This window comes from Ambystoma mexicanum, chromosome 11 (genome assembly GCF_040938575.1).
Source record: "Ambystoma mexicanum isolate Mex_15411 chromosome 11, UKY_AmexF1_1, whole genome shotgun sequence".
In the NCBI taxonomy this organism is placed as follows: domain Eukaryota; kingdom Metazoa; phylum Chordata; class Amphibia; order Caudata; family Ambystomatidae; genus Ambystoma; species Ambystoma mexicanum.
The window spans coordinates 825747386-825765452 of NC_090934.1; the positions used below are offsets into that span (position 1 = coordinate 825747386).

The 18067-nt window shown below is 46.2% G+C and overlaps 11 non-coding genes across 11 annotated transcripts; all 11 read right to left on the reverse strand.

Moving 5' to 3' along the window:
- Positions 1 to 1852: 1852 nt before the first annotated feature.
- Positions 1853 to 1926, reverse strand: TRNAN-GUU (transfer RNA asparagine (anticodon GUU)). The gene has a single exon. It is a non-coding gene; the product is annotated as a tRNA-Asn (tRNA).
- A 2117-nt stretch (positions 1927 to 4043) lies between these two features.
- On the reverse strand, positions 4044 to 4117 carry TRNAN-GUU (transfer RNA asparagine (anticodon GUU)). The gene has a single exon. It is a non-coding gene; the product is annotated as a tRNA-Asn (tRNA).
- Positions 4118 to 5909: 1792 nt separating this feature from the next.
- Positions 5910 to 5981, reverse strand: TRNAW-CCA (transfer RNA tryptophan (anticodon CCA)). Its single transcript has one exon. It is a non-coding gene; the product is annotated as a tRNA-Trp (tRNA).
- Positions 5982 to 8157: 2176 nt separating this feature from the next.
- Positions 8158 to 8229, reverse strand: TRNAW-CCA (transfer RNA tryptophan (anticodon CCA)). Its single transcript has one exon. It is a non-coding gene; the product is annotated as a tRNA-Trp (tRNA).
- Positions 8230 to 8542: 313 nt separating this feature from the next.
- TRNAN-GUU (transfer RNA asparagine (anticodon GUU)) lies at positions 8543 to 8616 on the reverse strand. Its single transcript has one exon. It is a non-coding gene; the product is annotated as a tRNA-Asn (tRNA).
- A 1789-nt stretch (positions 8617 to 10405) lies between these two features.
- On the reverse strand, positions 10406 to 10477 carry TRNAW-CCA (transfer RNA tryptophan (anticodon CCA)). The gene has a single exon. It is a non-coding gene; the product is annotated as a tRNA-Trp (tRNA).
- A 313-nt stretch (positions 10478 to 10790) lies between these two features.
- Positions 10791 to 10864, reverse strand: TRNAN-GUU (transfer RNA asparagine (anticodon GUU)). Its single transcript has one exon. It is a non-coding gene; the product is annotated as a tRNA-Asn (tRNA).
- A 1791-nt stretch (positions 10865 to 12655) lies between these two features.
- On the reverse strand, positions 12656 to 12727 carry TRNAW-CCA (transfer RNA tryptophan (anticodon CCA)). The gene has a single exon. It is a non-coding gene; the product is annotated as a tRNA-Trp (tRNA).
- Positions 12728 to 14904: 2177 nt separating this feature from the next.
- TRNAW-CCA (transfer RNA tryptophan (anticodon CCA)) lies at positions 14905 to 14976 on the reverse strand. The gene has a single exon. It is a non-coding gene; the product is annotated as a tRNA-Trp (tRNA).
- Positions 14977 to 15289: 313 nt separating this feature from the next.
- TRNAN-GUU (transfer RNA asparagine (anticodon GUU)) lies at positions 15290 to 15363 on the reverse strand. Its single transcript has one exon. It is a non-coding gene; the product is annotated as a tRNA-Asn (tRNA).
- A 2174-nt stretch (positions 15364 to 17537) lies between these two features.
- Positions 17538 to 17611, reverse strand: TRNAN-GUU (transfer RNA asparagine (anticodon GUU)). Its single transcript has one exon. It is a non-coding gene; the product is annotated as a tRNA-Asn (tRNA).
- Positions 17612 to 18067: the final 456 nt, after the last annotated feature.

Consider the following 18067-nt stretch of genomic DNA (forward strand, 5'->3'; position numbering starts at 1 on the left):
GCGAGTAAGACTTCGGCCATGGTGACCTCATCACACGTGAATGAATAATATGTCCGCAGGCTACTTGTTAGGGTCATGAACTAAGACCCTGTCCTCTGTTTAACCTAGGTGTAAATATGTAACTGTATCAGCGGAACCGATCTAATATATGGAGATTGCATGTTCGACCTGGCTACGAACCCTAGCCATGGTTCCAGAAATGGTTAACTTGTAAGAGGGCTGGCCAATGCAGTACTAAATGTATAAAAACCCAAGCATCCCGATGATCGGTCTCTCCCACTTTCAGTGCGAACCTAACGTTGAAGGTTCGTGTGTTAGTCAGAGGGCCGAATAGCTATTCGCATGTCAATTGACTTTGATAACTTGGTAACTTTGTAACTTTGAAATAAAGCGTTTTATATGGTCCTTTGTAACCTGTGTTGGTGTGTTTCCATTTGGGCTTCCCGGCCTCATGTCAATTTCTCTGTTTCCACAGATGCTGTGCGCAACAGGAATGCTATATACTGCACTGTACTGCTACTGAAAAGTTACCAATTTTACAGGATGTTCAGGTAAGCTTTGTTTCAGAAAACAACTTGCTAGAGGCACTAAGACAGATTACTGGGACAAAGGAAGAGGGTTTGGGGATTAGCACATCTCCTATGAAAGGTACAGTCACGCCCGAGACAACTCTGAGTGTCACCTCAAATTCTAAGAAATGCAAACTAGGGACCCACGCTTTTTATTGCCAGTGGATCTTTGTGTTTCAGACAAATGTGCACGCCTCCCAGAGCCCCTTGCAATGCACTTAGGGAAATGGGGGAAGGTGCTGTGAAGCCCTCTCGCTGACAATGTCTCTCTTGTCTATAATGTATCTATGAGAGAGAGAGAAATAGGCAATGCGAGAGTGAAAAAGTAAAATGGAAATGTGTCTACTGAGACCAGTATAAGGGGAAATCCTCACAATCCAGGACCGACAGTTGATTGGGAGGGCGCTTACAGGTTTCCGACACCAGACCGGTACCTGAACTCACAAACCCAAACTGCAAAGTGATGGGCATTGCCACTAGATTACCGACCCCCTTTCGGGGCCCCAGCATATATCCTTTAGTCACACCTAGAGTTCCCAGGACAGTGCAGCATTCAGCGATTACACGAAAATATTGACAGCGCTAGGAGGCCATGCAAATGGCAGAGGTATGCTTTACAAAGCCCACGTAGCGTGCACAAAACAGCACATCAGTCAGGCCCACTTGAAGAGATGGTAAAGAGGAAATACTTCTGCTGCATCCAGTAAAACATAGAGATTGGCCTGCTTTAAAGGTTGACCATGTCCTTCATGGGTGTCTGTCAATATGATACTTCCCTGCTGCAAAGCTTACATTCGAAACGCCAGAACAACTAGGCCCAGAGCACAAAGATGCAGTCAGGTTGAAATAACGAGATACTGAAGAGCAATTTTGTATTTCAGAGTGGGAAAAACAAATATGACCCCGACGTGATTTGAACATGCAACCTTCTGATCTGGAGTCAGACGCACTACCATTGCACCACGAGGTCCTTGTGGCAGTCCACCTGGTGTGTCTGATGACAGAATAAAGGTAGGAGACGTACATGCACCTGCAGAGCCTCATTGCTTCTTTAAGTAGACTGGCTAGGATAGCTTCCTTCTGTGCATCAGTACACGCTGCAGCCAAACCCTTCCCATGAAGTCTTGATGTTTATGAATTGAATGGCAAGTTTTGAAAAACTAAAGCAAGCGAGAAGAATTGCTTGCAGTTTATTGGATTTTTTGGACGTCAGCAGACGAGACCTGCGAGAGGTAAACAGAAGTTCATAGTTGGTCATGCTGAATTTTTGAGCCAAAATGCATCGTCCCTGGGTGGGCTTGAACCACCAACCTTTTGGTTAACAGCCGAACGCGCTAACCGATTGCGCCACAGAGACTCATGCAGTGCTTTCACTGGGGCCTGATTGGTGTGCTGTTTGCTTATGCTCCCCAGGCAACCTGAAAATATTTCTAAAATAGCTCTATTTCCCACAGCAAATCAGGGTATCAAGTACTTCCCTACCTCCCGTAATCCACAAACACAGGGGATTTAGTAGAGGACAGAGCCCATCAACAGTGCACCAAATGCCCTCTGTGTAGGCATAACTTGCTATGAGGAGAAAGCCACAGTTGCGCACTTGTGTTAAAAGGGGACAGTAGGCTGAACCCAGAGAACACGGGAGAAATGACTCAGGTTTACTGAGTGGAACACTCTGTGTCTTTGTGCCCAAAACAGCAGCGTCTTTTCGGTTAACAGCCGAACGCGCTAACCAATTGCGCCACAGAGACTCACTGGCATGTGTGTTCTGCCTTTGGCCTGATTGCATTGCTATTTTTTTCTGATTGGCACAAAACCTGAACTTTTTTCTGAAAAAGGCATGCCTCTCTTAGCACTGCAGTGCATTAGACTGCTCCCTTGCTTCCCTGAGTCCCCAAATACACAACCACCTTGGGCACAATAGAAGACACATTCCAGCAGATTTAGCAAGAGTGCACCAAGGTTTCTATATGTAGGTACCTTGCTGAGAAGCAAGACCTGCAGTTGCATTCTTCTGTTAAAAGAGGGCAGCAGAGTGCACCAAGAGAACTTGGGGGAAGTAGCTTATGTTAACTACTTGCCATGATCTTTATAGATCCCTCTATTTGACTGGGTGAATTCTAATTTCTGGGGTAGAGTAAGCAATTTTTGGATCTAGATGCTGTGCGCAACAGGAATGCTATATACTGCACTGTACTGCTACTAAAAAGTTACCAATTTTACAGAATGTTCAGGTAAGCTTTGTTTCAGAAAACAACTTGCTAGAGGCCCTAGGACAGATTACTGGGACAAAGGAAGAGAGTTTGGGGATTAGCACATCTCCTATGAAAGGTACAGTCACGCCCGAGACAACTCTGAGTGCCTCCTCAAATTCTAAGAAATGCGAACTGGGGTCCTACGCTTTTTATTGCCAGTGGATCTTTGTGTTTCAGACAAATGTGCACGCCTCCCAGAGCCCCATGCAATGCACTTAGGGAAAGGGGGGAAGGTGCTGTGAAGCCCTCTCGCTGACAATGTCTCTCTTGTCTATAATGTAACTATGAGAGAGAGAGAAATAGGCAATGCGAGAGTGAAAAAGTAAAATGGAAATGTGTCTACTGAGACCAGTATAAGGGGAAATCCTCACAATCCAGGACCGACAGTTGATTGGGAGGGCGCTTACAGGTTTCCGACACCAGACCGGTACCTGAACTCACAAACCCAAACTGCAAAGTGATGCCCATTGCCACTAGACTGCCGACCCCCTTTCGGGGCCCCAACATATATCCTTTAGTCACACCTAGAGTTCCCAGGACAGTGCAGCATTCAGCGATTACACGAAAATATTGACAGCGCTAGGAGGCCATGCAAATGGCAGAGGTATGCTTTACAAAGCCCACGTAGCGTGCACAAAACAGCACATCAGTCAGGCCCACTTGAAGAGATGGTAAAGAGGAAATACTTCTGCTGCATCCAGTAAAACATAGAGATTGGCCTGCTTTAAAGGTTGACCATGTCCTTCATGGGTGTCTGTCAATATGATACTTCCCTGCTGCAAAGCTTACATTCGAAACGCCAGAACAACTAGGCCCAGAGCACAAAGATGCAGTCAGGTTGAAATAACGAGATACTGAAGAGCAATTTTATATTTCAGAGTGGGAAAAGAAAATATGACCCCGACGTGATTTGAACACGCAACCTTCTGAGTCTGATGACAGAATAAAGGTAGGAGACGTACATGCACCTGCAGAGCCTCATTGCTTCTTTAAGTAGACTGGCTAGGATAGCTTCCTTCTGTGCATCAGTACACGCTGCAGCCAAACCCTTCCCATGAAGTGTTGATGTTTATGAATTGAATGGCAAGTTTTGAAAAACTAAAGCAAGCGAGAAGAATTGCTTGCAGTTTATTGGATTTTTTTGGACGTCAGCAGACGAGACCTGCGAGAGGTAAACAGAAGTCCATAGTTGGTCACGCTGAATTTTTGAGCCAAAATGCACCGTCCCTGGGTGGGCTTGAACCACCAACCTTTCGGTTAACAGCCGAACGCGCTAACCGATTGCGTCACAGAGACTCATGCAGTGCTTACACTGGGGCCTGATTGGTGTGCTGTTTGCTTATGCTTCCCAGGCAACCTGAAAATATTTCTAAAATAGCTCTATTTCCCACAGCAAATCAGGGTATCAAGCACTTCCCTACCTCCCCTAATCCACAAACACAGGGGATTTAGTAGAGGACAGAGCCCATCAACAGTGCACCAAATGTCCTCTGTGTAGGCATAACTTGCTATGAGGAGAAAGCCACAGTTGCGCACTTGTGTTAAAAGGGGACAGTAGGCTGAACCCAGAGAACACGGGAGAAATGACTCAGGTTTACTGAGTGGAACACTCTGTGTCTTTGTGCCAAAAACAGCAGCGTCTTTTCGGTTAACAGCCGAACGCGCTAACCAATTGTGCCACAGAGACTCACTGGCATGTGTGTTCTGCCTTTGGCCTGATTGCATTGCTATTTTTTTCTGATTGGCAGAAAACCTGAACTTTTTTCTGAAAAAGGCATGCCTCTCTTAGCACTGCAGTGCATTAGACTGCTCCCTTGCTTCCCTGAGTCCCCAAATACAAAATCACCTTGGGCACAATAGAAGACACATTCCAGCAGATTTAGCAAGAGTGCACCAAGGTTTCTATATGTAGGTACCTTGCTGAGAAGCAAGACCTGCAGTTGCATTCTTCTGTTAAAAGAGGGCAGCAGAGTGCACCAAGAGAACTTGGGGGAAGTAGCTTATGTTAACTACTTGCCATGATCTTTATAGATCCCTCTGTTTGACTGGGTGAATTCTAATTTCTTGGGTAGAGTAAGCAATTTTTGGATCTAGATGCTGTGCGCAACAGGAATGCTATATACTGCACTGTACTGCTACTGAAAAGTTACCAATTTTACAGGATGTTCAGGTAAGCTTTGTTTCAGAAAACAACTTGCTAGAGGCACTAAGACAGATTACTGGGACAAAGGAAGAGGGTTTTGGGATTAGCACATCTCCTATGAAAGGTACAGTCACGCCCGAGACAACTCTGAGTGTCACCTCAAATTCTAAGAAATGCAAACTAGGGACCTACACTTTTTATTGCCAGTGGATCTTTGTGTTTCAGACAAATGTGCACGCCTCCCAGAGCCCCTTGCAATGCACTTAGGGAAATGGGGGAAGGTGCTGTGAAGCCCTCTCGCTGACAATGTCTCTCTTGTCTATAATGTATCTATGAGAGAGAGAGAGAAATAGGCAATGCGAGAGTGAAAAAGTAAAATGGAAATGTGTCTACTGAGACCAGTATAAGGGGAAATCCTCACAATCCAGGACCGACAGTTGATTGGGAGGGCGCTTACAGGTTTCCGACACCAGACCGGTACCTGAACTCACAAACCCAAACTGCAAAGTGATGGGCATTGCCACTAGACTGCCGACCCCCTTTCGGAGCCCCAGCATATATCCTTTAGTCACACCTAGAGTTCCCAGGACAGTGCAGCATTCAGCGATTACACGAAAATATTGACAGCGCTAGGAGGCCATGCAAATGGCAGAGGTATGCTTTACAAAGCCCACGTAGCGTGCACAAAACAGCACATCAGTCAGGCCCACTTGAAGAGATGGTAAAGAGGAAATACTTCTGCTGCATCCAGTAAAACATAGAGATTGGCCTGCTTTAAAGGTTGACCATGTCCTTCATGGGTGTCTGTCAATATGATACTTCCCTGCTGCAAAGCTTACATTCGAAACGCCAGAACAACTAGGCCCAGAGCACAAAGATGCAGTCAGGTTGAAATAACGAGATACTGAAGAGCAATTTTGTATTTCAGAGTGGGAAAAGCAAATATGCCCCCGACGTGATTTGAACACACAACCTTCTGATCTGGAGTCAGACGCGCTACCATTGCGCCACGAGGTCCTTGTGGCAGTCCACCTGGTGTGTCTGATGACAGAATAAAGGTAGCAGACGTACATGCACCTGCAGAGCCTCATTGCTTCTTTAAGTAGACTGGCTAGGATAGCTTCCTTCTGTGCATCAGTACACGCTGCAGCCAAACCCTTCCCATGAAGTCTTGATGTTTATGAATTGAATTGCAAGTTTTGAAAAACTAAAGCAAGCGAGAAGAATTGCTTGCAGTTTATTGGATTTTTTGGACGTCAGCAGACGAGACCTGCGAGAGGTAAACAGAAGTTCATAGTTGGTCATGCTGAATTTTTGAGCCAAAATGCATCGTCCCTGGGTGGGCTTGAATCACCAACCTTTCGGTTAACAGCCGAACGAGCTAACCGATTGCGCCACAGAGACTCATGCAGTGCTTGCACTGGGGCCTGATTGGTGTGCTGTTTGCTTATGCTCCCCAGGCAACCTGAAAATATTTCTAAAATGCTCTATTTCCCACAGCAAATCAGGGTATCAAGCACTTCCCTACCTCCCGTAATCCACAAACACAGGGGATTTAGTAGAGGACAGAGCCCATCAACAGTGCACCAAATGCCCTCTGTGTAGGCATAACTTGCTATGAGGAGAAAGCCACAGTTGCGCACTTGTGTTAAAAGGGGACAGTAGGCTGAACCCAGAGAACACGGGAGAAATGACTCAGGTTTACTGAGTGGAACACTCTGTGTCTTTGTGCCCAAAACAGCAGCGTCTTTTCGGTTAACAGCCGAACGCGCTAACCAATTGCGCCACAGAGACTCACTGGCATGTGTGTTCTGCCTTTGGCCTGATTGCATTGCTATTTTTTTCTGATTGGCAGAAAACCTGAACTTTTTTCTGAAAAAGGCATGCCTCTCTTAGCACTGCAGTGCATTAGACTGCTCCCTTGCTTCCCTGAGTCCCCAAATACACAACCACCTTGGGCACAATAGAAGACACATTCCAGCAGATTTAGCAAGAGTGCACCAAGGATTCTATATGTAGGTACCTTGCTGAGAAGCAAGACCTGCAGTTGCATTCTTCTGTTAAAAGAGGGCAGCAGAGTGCACCAAGAGAACTTGGGGGAAGTAGATTATGTTAACTACTTGCCATGCTCTTTATAGATCCCTCTGTTTGACTGGGTGAATTCTAATTTCTGGGGTAGAGTAAGCAATTTTTGGATCTAGATGCTGTGCGCAACAGGAATGCTATATACTGCACTGTACTGCTACTGAAAAGTTACCAATTTTACAGGATGTTCAGGTAAGCTTTGTTTCAGAAAACAACTTGCTAGAGGCACTAAGACAGATTACTGGGACAAAGGAAGAGGGTTTGGGGATTAGCACATCTCCTATGAAAGGTACAGTCACGCCCGAGACAACTCTGAGTGTCACCTCGAATTCTAAGAAATGCAAACTAGGGACCTACGCTTTTTATTGCCAGTGGATCTTTGTGTTTCAGACAAATGTGCACGCCTCCCAGATCCCCTTGCAATGCACTTAGGGAAAGGGGGGAAGGTGCTGTGAAGCCCTCTCGCTGACAATGTCTCTCTTGTCTATAATGTAACTATGAGAGAGAGAGAAATAGGCAATGCGAGAGTGAAAAAGTAAAATGGAAATGTGTCTACTGAGACCAGTATAAGGGGAAATCCTCACAATCCAGGACCGACAGTTGATTGGGAGGGCGCTTACAGGTTTCCGACACCAGACCGGTACCTGAACTCACAAACCCAAACTGCAAAGTGATGCCCATTGCCACTAGACTGCCGACCCCCTTTCGGGGCCCCAGCATATATCCTTTAGTCACACCTAGAGTTCCCAGGACAGTGCAGCATTCAGCGATTACACGAAAATATTGACAGCGCTAGGAGGCCATGCAAATGGCAGAGGTATGCTTTACAAAGCCCACGTAGCGTGCACAAAACAGCACATCAGTCAGGCCCACTTGAGGAGATGGTAAAGAGGAAATACTTCTGCTGCATCCAGTAAAACATAGAGATTGGCCTGCTTTAAAGGTTGACCATGTCCTTCATGGGTGTCTGTCAATATGATACTTCCCTGCTGCAAAGCTTACATTCGAAACGCCAGAACAACTAGGCCCAGAGCACAAAGATGCAGTCAGGTTGAAATAACGAGATACTGAAGAGCAATTTTGTATTTCAGAGTGGGAAAAGGAAGTATGACCCCGACGTGATTTGAACACACAACCTTCTGATCTGGAGTCAGACGCACTACCATTGCGCCACGAGGTCCTTGTGGCAATCCACCTGGTGTGTCTGATGACAGAATAAAGGTAGGAGACGTACATGCACCTGCAGAGCCTCATTGCTTCTTTAGGTAGACTGGCTAGGATAGCTTCCTTCTGCGCATCAGTACACGCTGCAGCCAAACCCTTCCCATGAAGTCTTGATGTTTATGAATTGAATGGCAAGTTTTGAAAAACTAAAGCAAGCGAGAAGAATTGCTTACAGTTTATTGGATTTTTTGGACGTCAGCAGACGAGACCTGCGAGAGGTAAACAGAAGTTCATAGTTGGTCATGCTGAATTTTTGAGCCAAAATGCATCGTCCCTGGGTGGGCTTGAACCACCGACCTTTCGGTTAACAGCCGAACGCGCTAACCGATTGCGCCACAGAGACTTATGCAGTGCTTACACTGGGGCCTGATTGGTGTGCTGTTTGCTTATGCTTCCCAGGCAACCTGAAAATATTTCTAAAATAGCTCTATTTCCCACAGCAAATCAGGGTATCAAGCACTTCCCTACCTCCCCTAATCCACAAACACAGGGGATTTAGTAGAGGACAGAGCCCATCAACAGTGCACCAAATGTCCTCTGTGTAGGCATAACTTGCTATGAGGAGAAAGCCACAGTTGCGCACTTGTGTTAAAAGGGGACAGTAGGCTGAACCCAGAGAACACGGGAGAAATGACTCAGGTTTACTGAGTGGAACACTCTGTGTCTTTGTGCCAAAAACAGCAGCGTCTTTTCGGTTAACAGCCGAACGCGCTAACCAATTGTGCCACAGAGACTCACTGGCATGTGTTTTCTGCCTTTGGCCTGATTGCATTGCTATTTTTTTCTGATTGGCAGAAAACCTGAACTTTTTTCTGAAAAAGGCATGCCTCTCTTAGCACTGCAGTGCAATAGACTGCTCCCTTGCTTCCCTGAGTCCCCAAATACACAACCACTTGGGCACAATAGAAGACACATTCCAGCAGATTTAGCAAGAGTGCACCAAGGTTTCTATATGTAGGTACCTTGCTGAGAAGCAAGACCTGCAGTTGCATTCTTCTGTTAAAAGAGGGCAGCAGAGTGTACCAAGAGAACTTGGGGGAAGTAGCTTATGTTAACTACTTGCCATGCTCTTTATAGATCCCTCTGTTTGACTGGGTGAATTCTAATTTCTGGGGTAGAGTAAGCAATTTTTGGATCTAGATGCTGTGCGCAACAGGAATGCTATATACTGCACTGTACTGCTACTGAAAAGTTACCAATTTTACAGGATGTTCAGGTAAGCTTTGTTTCAGAAAACAACTTGCTAGAGGCCCTAGGACAGATTACTGGGACAAAGGAAGAGGGTTTGGGGATTAGCACATCTCCTATGAAAGGTACAGTCACGCCCGAGACAACTCTGAGTGCCTCCTCAAATTCTAAGAAATGCGAACTGGGGTCCTTCGCCTTTTATTGCCAGTGGATCTTTGTGTTTCAGACAAATGTGCACGCCTCCCAGAGCCCCTTGCAATGCACTTAGGGAAATGGGGGAAGGTGCTGTGAAGCCCTCTCGCTGACAATGTCTCTCTTGTCTATAATGTATCTATGAGAGAGAGAGAAATAGGCAATGCGAGAGTGAAAAAGTAAAATGGAAATGTGTCTACTGAGACCAGTATAAGGGGAAATCCTCACAATCCAGGACCGACAGTTGATTGGGAGGGCGCTTACAGGTTTCCGACACCAGACCGGTACCTGAACTCACAAACCCAAACTGCAAAGTGATGGGCATTGCCACTAGACTGCCGACCCCCTTTCGGGGCCCCAGCATATATCCTTTAGTCACACCTAGAGTTCCCAGGACAGTGTAGCATTCAGCGATTACACGAAAATATTGACAGCGCTAGGAGGCCATGCAAATGGCAGAGGTATGCTTTACAAAGCCCACGTAGCGTGCACAAAACAGCACATCAGTCAGGCCCACTTGAAGAGATGGTAAAGAGGAAATACTTCTGCTGCATCCAGTAAAACATAGAGATTGGCCTGCTTTAAAGGTTGACCATGTCCTTCATGGGTGTCTGTCAATATGATACTTCCCTGCTGCAAAGCTTACATTCGAAACGCCAGAACAACTAGGCCCAGAGCACAAAGATGCAGTCAGGTTGAAATAACGAGATACTGAAGAGCAATTTTGTATTTCAGAGTGGGAAAAGCAAATATGACCACGACGTGATTTGAACACGCAACCTTCTGATCTGGAGTCAGACGCGCTACCATTGCGCCACGAGGTCCTTGTGGCAGTCCACCTGGTGTGTCTGATGACAGAATAAAGGTAGGAGACGTACATGCACCTGCAGAGCCTCATTGTTTCTTTAGGTAGACTGGCTAGGATAGCTTCCTTCTGTGCATCAGTACACGCTGCAGCCAAACCCTTCCCATGAAGTCTTGATGTTTATGAATTGAATGGCAAGTTTTGAAAAACTAAAGCAAGCAAGAAGAATTGCTTGCAGTTTATTGGATTTTTTGGACGTCAGCAGACGAGACCTGCGAGAGGTAAACAGAAGTCCATAGTTGGTCACGCTGAATTTTTGAGCCAAAATGCACCGTCCCTGGGTGGGCTTGAACCACCAACCTTTCGGTTAACAGCCGAACGCGCTAACCGATTGCGCCACAGAGACTCATGCAGTTCTTACACAGGGGCCTGATTGGTGTGCTGTTTGCTTATGCTTCCCAGGCAACCTGAAAATATTTCTAAAATAGCTCTATTTCCCACAGCAAATCAGGGTATCAAGCACTTCCCTACCTCCCCTAATCCACAAACACAGGGGATTTAGTAGAGGACAGAGCCCATCAACAGTGCACCAAATGTCCTCTGTATAGGCATAACTTGCTATGAGGAGAAAGCCACAGTTGCGCACTTGTGTTAAAAGGGGACAGTAGGCTGAACCCAGAGAACACGGGAGAAATGACTCAGGTTTACTGAGTGGAACACTCTGTGTCTTTGTGCCAAAAACAGCAGCATCTTTTCGGTTAACAGCCGAACGCGCTAACCAATTGCGCCACAGAGACTCACTGGCATGTGTGTTCTGCCTTTGGCCTGATTGCATTGCTATTTTTTTTCTGATTGGCAGAAAACCTGAACTTTTTTCTGAAAAAGTCATGCCTCTCTTAGCACTGCAGTGCATTAGACTGCTCCCTTGCTTCCCTGAGTCCCCAAATACACAACCACCTTGGGCACAATAGAAGACACATTCCAGCAGATTTAGCAAGAGTGCACCAAGGATTCTATATGTAGGTACCTTGCTGAGAAGCAAGACCTGCAGTTGCATTCTTCTGTTAAAAGAGGGCAGCAGAGTGCACCAAGAGAACTTGGGGGAAGTAGCTTATGTTAACTACTTGCCATGATCTTTATAGATCCCTCTGTTTGACTGGGTGAATTCTAATTTCTGGGGTAGAGTAAGCAATTTTTGGATCTAGATGCTGTGCGCAACAGGAATGCTATATACTGCACTGTACTGCTACTGAAAAGTTACCAATTTTACAGGATGTTCAGGTAAGCTTTGTTTCAGAAAACAACTTGCTAGAGGCCCTAGGACAGATTACTGGGACAAAGGAAGAGGGTTTGGGGATTAGCACATCTCCTATGAAAGGTACAGTCACGCCCGAGACAACTCTGAGTGTCACCTCAAATTCTAAGAAATGCAAACTAGGGACCTACGCTTTTTATTGCCAGTGGATCTTTGTGTTTCAGACAAATGTGCACGCCTCCCAGAGCCCCTTGCAATGCACTTAGGGAAAGGGGGGAAGGTGCTGTGAAGCCCTCTCGCTGACAATGTCTCTCTTGTCTATAATGTAACTATGAGAGAGAGAGAAATAGGCAATGCGAGAGTGAAAAAGTAAAATGGAAATGTGTCTACTGAGACCAGTATAAGGGGAAATCCTCACAATCCAGGACCGACAGTTGATTGGGAGGGCGCTTACAGGTTTCCGACACCAGACCGGTACCTGAACTCACAAACCCAAACTGCAAAGTGATGGGCATTGCCACTAGACTGCCGACCCCCTTTCGGGGCCCCAGCATATATCCTTTAGTCACACCTAGAGTTCCCAGGACAGTGCAGCATTCAGCGATTACACGAAAATATTGACAGCGCTAGGAGGCCATGCAAATGGCAGAGGTATGCTTTACAAAGCCCACGTAGCGTGCACAAAACAGCACATCAGTCAGGCCCACTTGAAGAGATGGTGAAGAGGAAATACTTCTGCTGCATCCAGTAAAACATAGAGATTGGCCTGCTTTAAAGGTTGACCATGTCCTTCATGGGTGTCTGTCAATATGATACTTCCCTGCTGCAAAGCTTACATTCGAAACGCCAGAACAACTAGGCCCAGAGCACAAAGATGCAGTCAGGTTGAAATAACGAGATACTGAAGAGCAATTTTGTATTTCAGAGTGGGAAAAGGAAGTATGACCCCGATGTGATTTGAACACACAACCTTCTGATCTGGAGTCAGACGCGCTACCATTGCGCCACGAGGTCCTTGCGGCAATCCACCTGGTGTGTCTGATGACAGAATAAAGGTAGGAGACGTACATGCACCTGCAGAGCCTCATTGCTTCTTTAAGTAGACTGGCTAGGATAGCTTCCTTCTGTGCATCAGTACACGCTGCAGCCAAACCCTTCCCATGAAGTCTTGATGTTTATGAATTGAATGGCAAGTTTTGAAAAACTAAAGCAAGCGAGAAGAATTGCTTACAGTTTATTGGATTTTTTGGACGTCAGCAGACGAGACCTGCGAGAGGTAAACAGAAGTTCATAGTTGGTCATGCTGAATTTTTGAGCCAAAATGCATCGTCCCTGGGTGGGCTTGAACCACCAACTTTTCGGTTAACAGCCGAACGCGCTAACCGATTGCACCACAGAGACTCATGCAGTTCTTACACAGGGGCCTGATTGGTGTGCTGTTTGCTTATGCTTCCCAGGCAACCTGAAAATATTTCTAAAATAGCTCTATTTCCCACAGCAAATCAGGGTATCAAGCACTTCCCTACCTCCCCTAATCCACAAACACAGGGGATTTAGTAGAGGACCGAGCCCATCAACAGTGCACCAAATGTCCTCTGTATAGGCATAACTTGCTATGAGGAGAAAGCCACAGTTGCGCACTTGTGTTAAAAGGGGACAGTAGGCTGAACCCAGAGAACACGGGAGAAATTACTCAGGTTTACTGAGTGGAACACTCTGTGTCTTTGTGCCAAAAACAGCAGCATCTTTTCGGTTAACAGCCGAACGCGCTAACCAATTGCGCCACAGAGACTCACTGGCATGTGTGCTCTGCCTTTGGCCTGATTGCATTGCTATTTTTTTCTGATTGGCAGAAAACCTGAACTTTTTTCTGAAAAAGGCATGCCTCTCTTAGCACTGCAGTGCATTAGACTGCTCCCTTGCTTCCCTGAGTCCCCAAATACACAACCACCTTGGGCACAATAGAAGACACATTCCAGCAGATTTAGCAAGAGTGCACCAAGGTTTCTATATGTAGGTACCTTGCTGAGAAGCAAGACCTGCAGTTGCATTCTTCTGTTAAAAGAGGGCAGCAGAGTGCACCAAGAGAACTTGGGGGAAGTAGCTTATGTTAACTACTTGCCATGATCTTTATAGATCCCTCTGTTTGACTTGGTGAATTCTAATTTCTGGGGTAGAGTAAGCAATTTTTGGATCTAGATGCTGTGCGCAACAGGAATGCTATATACTGCACTGTACTGCTACTGAAAAGTTACCAATTTTACAGGATGTTCAGGTAAGCTTTGTTTCAGAAAACAACTTGCTAGAGGCCCTAGGACAGATTACTGGGACAAAGGAAGAGGGTTTGGGGATTAGCACATCTCCTATGAAAGGTACAGTCACGCCCGAGACAACTCTGAGTGTCACCTCAAATTCTAAGAAATGCAAACTAGGGACCTACGCCTTTTATTGCCAGTGGATCTTTGTGTTTCAGACAAATGTGCACGCCTCCCAGAGCCCCTTGCAATGCACTTAGGGAAAGGGGGGAAGGTGCTGTGAAGCCCTCTCACTGACAATGTCTCTCTTGTCTATAATGTATCTATGAGAGAGAGAGAAATAGGCAATGCGAGAGTGAAAAAGTAAAATGGAAATGTGTCTACTGAGACCAGTATAAGGGGAAATCCTCACAATCCAGGACCGACAGTTGATTGGGAGGGCGCTTACAGTTTTCTGACACCAGACCGGTACCTGAACTCACAAACCCAAACTACAAAGTGATGGGCATTGCCACTAGACTGCCGACCCCCTTTCGGGGCCCCAGCATATATCCTTTAGTCACACCTAGAGTTCCCAGGACAGTGCAGCATTCAGCGATTACACGAAAATATTGACAGCGCTAGGAGGCCATGCAAATGGCAGAGGTATGCTTTACAAAGCCCACGTAGCGTGCACAAAACAGCACATCAGTCAGGCCCACTTGAAGAGATGGTAAAGAGGAAATACTTCTGCTGCATCCAGTAAAACATAGAGATTGGCCTGCTTTAAAGGTTGACCATGTTCTTCATGGGTGTCTGTCAATATGATACTTCCCTGCTGCAAAGCTTACATTCGAAACGCCAGAACAACTAGGCCCAGAGCACAAAGATGCAGTCAGGTTGAAATAACGAGATACTGAAGAGCAATTTTGTATTTCAGAGTGGGAAAAGCAAATATGCCCCCGACGTGATTTGAACACGCAACCTTCTGATCTGGAGTCAGACGCCCTACCATTGCGCCACGAGGTCCTAGTGGCAGTCCACCTGGTGTGTCTGATGACAGAATAAAGGTAGGAGACGTACATGCACCTGCAGAGCCTCATTGCTTCTTTAAGTAGACTGGCTAGGATAGCTTCCTTCTGTGCATCAGTACACGCTGCAGCCAAACCCTTCCCATGAAGTCTTGATGTTTATGAATTGAATGGCAAGTTTTGAAAAACTAAAGCAAGCGAGAAGAATTGCTTGCAGTTTATTGGATTTTTTGGACGTCAGCAGACGAGACCTGCGAGAGGTAAACAGAAGTTCATAGTTGGTCATGCTGAATTTTTGAGCCAAAATGCATCGTCCCTGGGTGGGCTTGAACCACCAACCTTTCGGTTAACAGCCGAACGCGCTAACCGATTGCGCCACAGAGACTCATGCAGTGCTTACACTGGGGCCTGATTGGTGTGCTGTTTGCTTATGCTCCCCAGGCAACCTGAAAATATTTCTAAAATAGCTCTATTTCCCACAGCAAATCAGGGTATCAGTACTTCCCTACCTCCCGTAATCCACAAACACAGGGGATTTAGTAGAGGACAGAGCCCATCAACAGTGCACCAAATGCCCTCTGTGTAGGCATAACTTGCTATGAGGAGAAAGACACAGTTGCGCACTTGTGTTAAAAGGGGACAGTAGGCTGAACCCAGAGAACACGGGAGAAATGACTCAGGTTTACTGAGTGGAACACTCTGTGTCTTTGTGCCAAAAACAGCAGCGTCTTTTCGGTTAACAGCCGAACGCGCTAACCAATTGCGCCACAGAGACTCACTGGCATGTGTGTTCTGCCTTTGGCCTGATTGCATTGCTATTTTTTTCTGATTGGCAGAAAACCTGAACTTTTTTCTGAAAAAGGCTTGCCTCTCTTAGCACTGCAGTGCATTAGACTGCTCCCTTGCTTCCCTGAGTCCCCAAATACACAACCACCTTGGGCACAATAGAAGACACATTCCAGCAGATTTAGCAAGAGTGCACCAAGGATTCTATATGTAGGTACCTTGCTGAGAAGCAGGACCTGCAGTTGCATTCTTCTGTTAAAAGAGGGCAGCAGAGTGCACCAAGAGAACTTGGGGGAAGTAGCTTATGTTAACTACTTGCCATGATCTTTATAGATCCCTCTGTTTGACTGGGTGAATTCTAATTTCTGGGGTAGAGTAAGCAATTTTTGGATCTAGATGCTGTGCGCAACAGGAATGCTATATACTGCACTGTACTGCTACTGAAAAGTTACCAATTTTACAGGATGTTCAGGTAAGCTTTGTTTCAGAAAACAACTTGCTAGAGGCCCTAGGACAGATTACTGGGACAAAGGAAGAGGGTTTGGGGATTAGCACATCTCCTATGAAAGGTACAGTCACGCCTGAGACAACTCTGAGTGCCTCCTCAAATTCTAAGAAATGCGAACTGGGGTCTTACGCCTTTTATTGCCAGTGGATCTTTGTGTTTCAGACAAATGTGCACACCTCCCAGAGCCCCATGCAATGCACTTAGGGAAATGGGGGAAGGTGCTGTGCAACCCTCTCGCTGACAATGTCTCTCTTGTCTATAATGTATCTATGAGAGAGAGAGAAATAGGCAATGTGAGAGTGAAAAAGTAAAATGGAAATGTGTCTACTGAGACCAGTATAAGGGGAAATCCTCACAATCCAGGACCGACAGTTGATTGGGAGGGCGCTTACAGTTTTCTGACACCAGACCGGTACCTGAACTCACAAACCCAAACTACAAAGTGATGGGCATTGCCACTAGACTGCCGACCCCCTTTCGGGGCCCCAGCATATATCCTTTAGTCACACCTAGAGTTCCCAGGACAGTGCAGCATTCAGCGATTACACGAAAATATTGACAGCGCTAGGAGGCCATGCAAATGGCAGAGGTATGCTTTACAAAGCCCACGTAGCGTGCACAAAACAGCACATCAGTCAGGCCCACTTGAAGAGATGGTAAAGAGGAAATACTTCTGCTGCATCCAGTAAAACATAGAGATTGGCCTGCTTTAAAGGTTGACCATGTCCTTCATGGGTGTCTGTCAATATGATACTTCCCTGCTGCAAAGTTTACATTCGAAACGCCAGAACAACTAGGCCCAGAGCACAAAGATGCAGTCAGGTTGAAATAACGAGATACTGAAGAGCAATTTTATATTTCAGAGTGGGAAAAGCAAATATGACCCCGACGTGATTTGAACACGAAACCTTCGGATCTGGAGTCAGACGCGCTACCATTGCGCCACGAGGTCCATGCGGCACTCCACCTGGTGTGTCTGATGACAGAATAAAGGTAGGAGACGTACATGCACCTGCAGAGCCTCATTGCTTCTTTAAGTAGACTGGCTAGGATAGCTTCCTTCTGTGCATCAGTACACGCTGCAGCCAAACCCTTCCCATGAAGTCTTGATGTTTATGAATTGAATGGCAAGTTTTGAAAAACTAAAGCAAGCGAGAAGAATTGCTTGCAGTTTATTGGATTTTTTGGACGTCAGCAGACGAGACCTGCGAGAGGTAAACAGAAGTTCATAGTTGGTCATGCTGAATTTTTGAGCCAAAATGCATCGTCCCTGGGTGGGCTTGAACCACCAACCTTTCGGTTAACAGCCGAACGCGCTAACCGATTGCGCCACAGAGACTCATGCAGTGCTTACACTGGGGCCTGATTGGTGTGCTGTTTGCTTATGCTTCCCAGGCAACCTGAAAATATTTCTAAAATAGCTCTATTTCCCACAGCAAATCAGGGTATCAAGCACTTCCCTACCTCCCCTAATCCACAAACACAGGGGATTTAGTAGAGGACAGAGCCCATCAACAGTGCACCAAATGTCCTCTGTGTAGGCATAACTTGCTATGAGGAGAAAGCCACAGTTGCGCACTTGTGTTAAAAGGGGACAGTAGGCTGAACCCAGAGAACACGGGAGAAATGACTCAGGTTTACTGAGTGGAACACTCTGTGTCTTTGTGCCAAAAACAGCAGCGTCTTTTCGGTTAACAGCCGAACGCGCTAACCAATTGTGCCACAGAGACTCACTGGCATGTGTGTTCTGCCTTTGGCCTGATTGCATTGCTATTTTTTTCTGATTGGCAGAAAA